At 46.8% G+C, this 8,967-nt stretch overlaps 1 long non-coding RNA gene across 1 annotated transcript; it reads right to left on the bottom strand.

Annotated features, from left to right (window-relative positions):
* Positions 1-327: 327 nt before the first annotated feature.
* Positions 328-8,343, bottom strand: LOC144580090 (uncharacterized). The gene is made up of 2 exons (XR_013528976.1): positions 8,125-8,343; positions 328-5,439 (listed from the first exon to the last, which is right to left on the bottom strand). It is a non-coding gene; the product is annotated as an uncharacterized LOC144580090 (long non-coding RNA).
* Between the last annotated feature and the right edge of the window lie 624 nt (positions 8,344-8,967).

The raw sequence follows: 8,967 nt of genomic DNA, 5'->3' as shown, positions 1-8,967 counted from the left end.
TGTCTCTGCCTATAACACGTGGTGTCTATTTGATGTCCTGCTTCTCTCCCCACCCACATGGGCATTGTTTTCTGAGTATTTGCCATTAAAAATTCTTCCAAAGCAATGATCATTTAATGAATAGGAATTCACCTTCTAAGATTAAGATAGTGTTTTCATCTAGGAATTGGTATTGAATTAGTTTTCTTACCTAGGAATTAGTATTGAATTAGTATTGACAATATTAACATCCCCATTTAACACCCCCCACACCCACACGCACACGCACACGCTCATACACACACACACTTATACATGCACACACAGACACACATTCACACATGCGTACTTCTTCTGTCTGAAAGTTTATCAGGAAGGCAGGTAGATGACCAAGGCACAGGCTTTTTACATGAGATCTGTGGGGAGGATGTGGGCAGCAGGCTGGGGTAAGAGGTGGGCATGGAGTCATGGTTTACAACTGCTTGTTGCCCCTCTTGAAATTTCCACCCCTTGACCTGAGAGCTTCCTCTGGGATGGAGTGTGAACCAGTTACCTGACAGGTGGGACCAGGGCTCAAACCTATGTGGGTGGCAGGGTGAGGTGGCTCATGTCTGTAATCCCAGCTCTTTGGGAGGCTGAGGCAGGCAGATCACTTGAGGTCAGGAGTTTCAGACCAGCCTGGGCAACATGGTGAAATCCTGCTTCTGTTAAAAATACAAAACTTGGCTAGGTGTGGCGGTGTGTGCCTGTATCTCAGCTACTCCGGAGGCTGAGGCACGAGAATTGCTTAAACCTGGGGTGGGTGGAGCACGGGGGGCAGACAGAAGTTGCTGTAAGCTGAGATCTCGCCACTGCACTCCATCCTGGGCGACAGAGTGACACTCTGTCTCAAAAAAACAAACCAACCCTATGCGTATGTATATTTTGATGCTAAAGAAAGTAAAATGTGCTCTGTGAACAATAAAACTGGATAGGACAAGGGAGTTTTTTCTGTTTTCCTGAGAGTGCCAACATTGTGCTCCCACATCATTGTTTATATTCCAGATTCCGTGGGTTGCCCTTAATCTGGCACACACTCCAGAACAGCACGCACTGTCTCCCACAGTGGCCGAGGCCAGCATGGCCAATGTGTCCACTCTCCAGAGGCAGGACAGAGGTAGTATTTTGGGTTCTTTGGGACTAGCACAGGACAGGTGAGTGGAGTGTAGGTGGGGAGGGCAGCCAACAGTGGCTGTGAACCCACCTCAAAGAAATCTCACAAGAGGCTGGGCGCAGTGGCACTTTGGGAGGCTGAGGTGGGTGGTTCACGAGGTCAAGAGATAGAGACCATCCTGGTCAACATGGTGAAACCCCGCCTCTACTAAACATACAAAAATTAGCTGGGCATGGTGGCGTGCGCCGGTAGTCCCGGCAACTTGGGAGGCTGAGGCAGGAGAACTGCTTGAACCCAGGAGGCAGAGGTTGCAGTGAGCAGAGATAGCGCCACTGCACTCCAGCCTGGCGACTGACAGAGACTCCATCTAAAAAAAAAAAAAAAAAAAGAAGTCCCACAACGAGCTTCAAGGGAGTGTCCCAACAACGGCTCTAAGGGTCACGTTTCTCAGCTTTGGGGGTCAGCAGCCAGCGACTGAGACCACGGGAAGTAGGAAAGAAGTGAGTAGAAAAATGAGGGTGAAGATGAAGAAATAGGAGAAGGGCTGGATTACACAAGAAGTACCCTGTCATTCCGGGGCGTCCAGAAAATGAGGGAATCATCAGGGTTTTGGTGGGTTGGTTTGTTTTTTGATTGTTTGTCTTTTGAGATGAGGTCTTGCTCTGTCTCTCAGGCTGGAGCACAGTGGGACTGCTCATAGCTCACTGCAGCTGTCATCTGGGCTCAGGAGATCCTCCTGCTTCTGTCCGCTAAGTATCTAGAACTACAGGTGTGCACTATCACACGCAGCTAATTTTTAAATTTTTTCTTAGAGATGGGATCTCATTTTGTTGCCCAGGCTGGTCACAAGCTCCTGAAATTAAGCCACCCTCTTCCTACCTCAGCTTCCCATAGGCATGAGCCACTGTGCCCAGTTTGGGAACTGTCAGTATTTTTAAAAATAGGATTTAGTCTTTAATATTTTACAAAGAGCATCTATATATTGCCTGAGGGGCTGGGGAAGGTTGGGCAAAGGTAAAGCAAGGGAAGGTAATCCTTCTCCTTTCGTGATTAGGGCCTCAGTTATTTGTAGTAACGCAGGCTCAACAGGTCCTGAAAGGGCAGGAAGGAGATGGGAAAGGAGGAAAAAGAAAGAGAAAGATGGAAGATAAAAAAAGCTTAAAAGCTTGGTGTGGCTAATGCCTGTCATCCCAGCACTTCGGGAGGCCAAGGCAGGAGAACTGCTTGAGCCCAGGAGTTCAAGACCAGCCTGGGCAATATAGTGAGACTCTGCCTCAGAAAAAAAAAAAAAAAATTAAAAGAAGGAGAGAAAGAGAAGCAGGTATGAGCATCCATTGGCAAATATGTACTAAGTGTTACTATGTCTTAGACTGAATGCTAAGAACTGGGAATATAGAATTAAAACTTTCTGATCTACTGAGAGAGAGAGGAGGAGGAGGGGGAGGAAAGAAAGAGAAAGGAAGAAAGAGAGAGGAGGAGGAGGGGGAGGAAAGAAAGAGAAAGGAAGAAAGAAAGGAAGGAAAAGAAAGAGAGAGAGAAGGAAGGAAGGGAAGAAGCAAGAGGAGGAGAGGAATGAAAGCTTTCAGGCCCTGCCTTCAAGGAGCAGTATGCCACAGAAACTGTGTACAGACTGTCACTGTGTCACTGGGCTGCTGCCGACATGCCATGCCTTATGGTTGTTTGTTCTTCAGGAGGAAGTCCAGTCTCCACTGATACGTGTAATTTGTCTTAGAATGTTGGGCGGGACCACAACTCTGTAAGGCAAATTGAACAAATATCCTTTTTCTCCATTTAAATAGGCTATGGCATGTTTACCATTTATTCATTTCATTTCTTTTTTTTTTGAGACGGTGTTTCACCCTGCAGCGCAGGCTGAGGTGCGGTGGTGCAATCTCTGTTCACTGCACTCACCGGCCGACTCCTGGGTTCGAGTGATTCCCCTGCCTCAACCTTGGGAGTAGCTTGGGTTACAGGTGCACACCACCGCACTCAGCTACTTTTTGCATTTTTGTGGAGATGGGGTTTTGCCATGTTGGCCTGGCTGGTCTCAAACTCCTGTCCTCAAGTGATCTGCCTGCCTCGGCCTCCCAAAGTGCTGGGATTACAAGTATAAGCCACCACACCCGGCCTCTTTCATTTAATTTTCAAACCTTGAGGTTCTACCTTACTACTAAAGGCATGCTACAAAGGATGTATCTAACCATTTTTTTTTCTTGGCACTTTAAATAACAGGGACCCTTATGACAGCCTCTCTCTGAGGCATTAACTATCCTGGAAACAAGTTTGACCATAGATTAGATTAAGAAGGGAGGTCAAAACATTCCTGAATCACTTCTGGAGACGACGTGGTTTCAAAGTGAAACCCTGGGTTGCACATTGGGAACTGACATAGGGAGTCTGCTTGGAGCTTCCTTTTCCTGGCTTTGGTTGGTGTCCCAATGGCTTATTGCCTGATCAGGATCACTGAAGGTGTGTGACATGACTGAATCAATGCTCTGCACTGGCAACCAGCAGCCACCTGCATCACCAAAGACTTTTGGAACACTCTGCTGCTGTCGTGGAAGGCCCAGGTTACAGAGATAAAGAGAGTGTGTTCCCTGCCCTTGGGTTGCTTATAGCCCAAGAGAAGAAGCAGAGGCCGGGCACAGTGGTTTGCGCCTGTAATCCCAGCACTTTGGGAGGGTGAGGTGGGTGGATCACGAAATCAGGAAATGGAGACCATCCTGGCTAACAAGGTGAAAGCCCATCTCTACTAAAAATACAAAAAATTAGCTGGGCGTGGTGGCATGTGCCTGTAATCCCAGCTACTCAGGAGGCTGAGGCGGGAGAATTGCTTGAACCCAGGAGTCGGAGGTTTTAGTGAGCCGAAATGGTACCACCACACTCCAGCCTGGGCAACAGAGTGAGATGCCATCTCAAAATAAAAACAAAAAGAGAGAGAGGAAGCAGGGAGGTAAATAACTGATTGGAACTTGAAGCAAAATCAGATGAGTTCTAAACTCTGGAACAGGGACTGGGACCATGAGGACTCAGATGTGAGAGCACGTAATTTCCTTAACAGAAAATCGGATGGAGAGAATATTGATTTCAGCTGGGCCTTCAAGGCTATGTAAGATTGCACAGGTAGAAAAGATGGAAGGTGATTTTCCAGGCCAAGGGAATTGTAAGAGATTTGCACAGAAACATGAAAGCATGCAGCGGTTCCAGGAAAAGTAGCTCTTTGGAGGTGCTTGAAGGGAAGGAGACTGCATGGAGTGATTAAGGAAAAGTCATGGACCAGGTGCGGTGGCTCACACCTGGAACCCCAGAACTTTGGGAGGCCGAGGCGAGTGGATCACCTGAGGTCAGGAGTTGGAGACCAGCCTGACCAACATAGTGAAACCTCATCTCTACTAAAAACACAAAAAATTAGCCAGGCGTGGTGGCAGGCACCTGTAATCCCTGCTACTCGGGAGGCTGAGGCAGGAGAATTGCTTGAACCCGGGAGGTGGACGTTGCAGTGAGCCAAGATCGTGCCACTGCACTCCAGCCTGGGCAACAAGAGCAAAGCTCTGTCTCAAAAATAAATAAATAAAGTAAAAGTCGTGGAAAGGGCATCTGAGAGACTCACAGGAGGAAACTACAGTGAGCTGCCTACAGACAGATGCTTAGGGAGGCAGTGCACGCGGCCCTGTATTCCAAGCAGGCACGCCAGAGTCTGCCTCTCCACTGTCTCGTGATTACTGACCGATGCTGAGCAACTTATTGAACCTCTTTGAACCTCGTTTTCTTACTATATAAGTTGAACATAATATATCTACCTTTTAGATGGGTGTTAAAGTGCTGAACAAGTGAAAACGACAGACCCTCAATCGATGTAACCCTCTTCTTTGACCTCTTCAGGCAGAAACATCATTGAGCATCAGCTGGTTTTCTGAATTGCCATTCATTGTCAACTGTACCATTCAAATATGCATATACCACCTTCTGTGCATTGGGCCCTATGCTAGATGCTGAAGGATGCAAAAAATGCAGGCTATCAAAGAGAGGATAATACAGTTGCGAGATGATAGGAGGAGAGATCAAAGGGGGAGTAAATGTCCTAGATAGCAACCCATCGGAGCCCTCACAAGGCCGCGCCCCATTCATGAACAGAGGAGCATCCAGACGGTGAGTGCTGTGCGTGATGTCCTGTGAGTTCAGAGTGCGGTGAGGTCACTGAGGGCCGGGATGCACTGGAACGGTTTCAAGGAACAGGAGAAAGGTGAGCCAGGGCTGGAAGCTAGTTAGCATCTGGAGAGCAGAATCACTGGAGGTGTGTGAAGTGACTGAAGGAAGAAGAGAGGAAAAGAATGATGTGTTAAGTGGCAAAGACCCAGCCATGGAGCAAGGTGAGCTTAGGGGAAGTCTGGTTTGACTGTGTAGGAGGAGACCCAGGAGAGGAGGCTGAGAAGGAGATTGGTGTCAGATTATGGAAATCTTTGGAGGTCGGGCTAAGGACTTCAATTTCCATAATAAGCAATGTGTTTTTCATTGTGTGCTCTAGGCACACAGGTCCACCTCCAACCCACACTCTGCATTTTTTAATGCCACTTATTCTGTAGTATGCATATATTGTACTATTTTCTCTATTGGATATATGTGTCATACTGTGCCATAAGGAAAACTATAAATTCCACAGGATAGGTCGCATGAAGTTTTCCTAAGCTGATGTGATTTAATGAGGTAGCAGATCTTGGAAGCTGGAGGTAAGGAAGGCTTAGGGATGTCCATGGAGAAGCCGGGAGAATACTGCTCTGATGGTTTGTAGGAAGTGTCTCCACCCTTGGTGCCTCTCCAAATGTTGATTTTAATGCTCTTAGAGTTTCCCTGATGGTTTGGACCTCGAGTTTGAACAATACCACTGTAGACCATATTTGATGTTATTTCCCATACGCTAATATCGGAATCCTGAAATATCCATTTGGCTGTGTCCCCACCTAAATCTCATCTTGAATTGTAACTCCCACAATTCCCACGTGTCATGGTGGGAGGTAATTAAATCATAGAGGTGAGTCTTTCCCGTGGTGGTCTTCTCGTGATAGTGAATGAGTCTCATGAGATCTGATAGTTTAAAAAATGGGCGTTTCCCTGCACAAGCTCTCTCTCTCTGCCTGCCACCATTTTGAAAGACATGACCTGCTCCTCCTTGCCTTCTGCCATGATTGTAAGGCCTCCCCAGCCATGTGGAACTTGTAAGTACATTAAACCTGTTTTTCTTCCCATTCTCAGCTATGTCTTTATCGGTAGTGTGAAAATAGACTAATACAAAGTAGAAGGGACATTTCTGCTGAAGGATCTTGGGTCCTTCCAGATTCTTTTAGATTTTGCCTGATCATACTTGACTCTCCCAAAGTCAAGTTTGATTGACTCCTTGACTCTCCCAAAACAAACCAACCAAAGTCTCATCAGCTAACGGTAGAACTGCTGTATGTTTGTAATTCCCTTGTTCTCTAGAGACCCCTGTGCTTTGATATTACCAGTTATCCTTTCTCAGCTTAACTCCAAAGAAGAAATCAACCAAAAACCTTGGGAATCCACTGACCAAGGGCAAAAGGCAAGAATGGTGCAGTACAAACATGGCCTGCCTGGATGTTTGATTTGGTTTAAAGAGTTACTAGGGATAGTATACTAACCTTTTATTTTGCAAGGACCTTTACTTTCCCGGTAAATAACTGTTTTTAAAGTAGCAGTTTCTCCATGTGACTGGGCAAACAGATCCTTAAAATAGATCTGACTCCTTTCTGTGGATCACCAGGGTGGCAGCAGTGACACCGGGGCCGTTTGTCCCAGTTGCATGCCAGGAAAATGGTCAAGCCATAGTGTCTGGGTTCCTTTTCTATCCAGGACACAGTCGTTGATCTCACTGCCTCTTGAAGCCATAGCCTGTGGTGGCCCTGACTACCACCAAAGAGTGGACTCCACACACAAGTGTCTGCAGCCCCAGGTGCTGAGAGAGACCCTCCCGGGGGGCATGCACAGGGACCGTCTTACTGGCCTGGAGTAGATCACTTCAGTTTCACAGACTCTTTTTAGCATGGTTCTCCATAGCAAGGGTGGCTAATGGAGAATAAGGGGCCTGGGAAGAGGCCATTCACAGTGGTTCCTACAAGGAACATGGTCAGTATCTCCCCTTCCCAGCAGGAGCCTGCTCCTGCATTTGGGGATCTGTCGCTAGTAGGTTGACTGGGTCATGCCAAGCCCTCAAGACCCTGGATGCTGACCATCCTCAGCCTGTTTTTCTCCCTGCTTCCTATGTATTTCCTACTGGAGTAAGACCAGCTTTTTACAGCTACCTCCCAAGTCAGACACACACAAGAACCGTGTGACAGTCTTCTCTACTGGCCTTCGTTCATGCTGTTCTTTCATCCTGATAAGTTCTTTTCTTTCTCCTGTATCCATTCAAATCCTTCCCACCCTTCAAAGTCCGGTATAAACCTACTCCCTCCTTAAAGCCTCCTCAGAAAGTTCCTGTTTGGCCCTGCTTCTTGTCTCATTTCATGTGGGCCAGTTTAGTTTCCCCATGTAGTTTGCAAGCCCCAGAAAGCAGAGGCCATGTTGGGTCCTTCCCGGGTGTCACCCACATCCCCTAAAACTCATTTCTTGTATCGCTTATCTCTCCTTTGTAGTTCACTTAAAAAAAAAAAAAAACAACAACAACAACAAGTTCCCCCCCCGTAAGTCACTGGGAATGGTGCTATTCACTTCCAAAATGCCCACAGCTACTGGCACAAAGCTGGCGATCAATACATGTTTGCTGATTGGATAATTTATCAATAGCCTATATTGAAGAGACAAAATAGTAACTAAAATGATAAAAGCTTGAGCACAGTCCGTGAATCTTACGTTGGATCCTTGAAAATGACCATGTCTAAACACATAATGGCCTTTCATGCAGTTCTCTTTCATTTAATGAGGGAGATTGACTCCAGCTTCTCTTATGTTCATTTACAACAATTCAAACTAGTACTCACTGTACTGGATCTTGATCATGAGATCTGAGGTCCTGCTCCTGGAGAAGAGAGTGGAAGATGCTTCATTAGTCACCAGCCAATCATTTCCCACTCAGCCCTAATAGGGAGTAAGCGTGACAGCTATGAGCAGTAGCCACAGGCTGTTCAGGGCAAGGGAAAACATAGGGAAAGAGATCCAAGGGATGTGAAGCTGGAGTGAAGGATTTCAGCTTTGAAAGGAGAGATTGATTGATTCTCAAACTACATACTGTGGCCAGAAGTGGCCTGAAGACTCACATGACCAGTTATGCAAGTGGCATAGCAGACACCAGAACACGATGAGACCTCCAAGGGAGGGAAGCCAGGCCAAAGCTCTCTCTGGGGAGCAGCCAAACCTTCAACAGTCATGGAACAAAGTCAGGAAAAGTCCCTGAGAGGAGCTAAATTTATCCAGGTTGCCTCTAGTGCTTGAGGGCATGAACTTAGGGGAAAAAAAAGAGCAAATGAGAAATAATTTATATGCCAGAGAGAGGAGAGAGAGAGAGAGAGACCAGAAAAGACAGACCAGTACCTATGGCTGATGGTTTGCAACAGCACAAGAGGGAGATCTCACTGATGTTGACCACCAGCAGCTGCCTAGCCATATCTCTGTGTGTGTATGTGTGTACGCGCGAGCGTGTGCGCACACACTGCTATGGGTGTATATCTGAGGACCTTTATACTAGGGATTTAGAGTGGACAGAAGATCAGGAACCACATCAAGCTTCCACTACCTCTGATGGCTCCTAGGCATGTAATATTTTCCTGGAGAGCTAGGTAAACAGCTGAGAGTTACAGAAGCATGCCAGCTCCTACCCAATGCTT

This window comes from Callithrix jacchus, chromosome 18 (genome assembly GCF_049354715.1).
Source record: "Callithrix jacchus isolate 240 chromosome 18, calJac240_pri, whole genome shotgun sequence".
Taxonomy (NCBI): Eukaryota; Metazoa; Chordata; class Mammalia; order Primates; family Cebidae; genus Callithrix; species Callithrix jacchus.
Note: the sequence above shows the minus strand (reverse complement) of the source record. Positions and strands in the feature narration are given on the sequence as shown.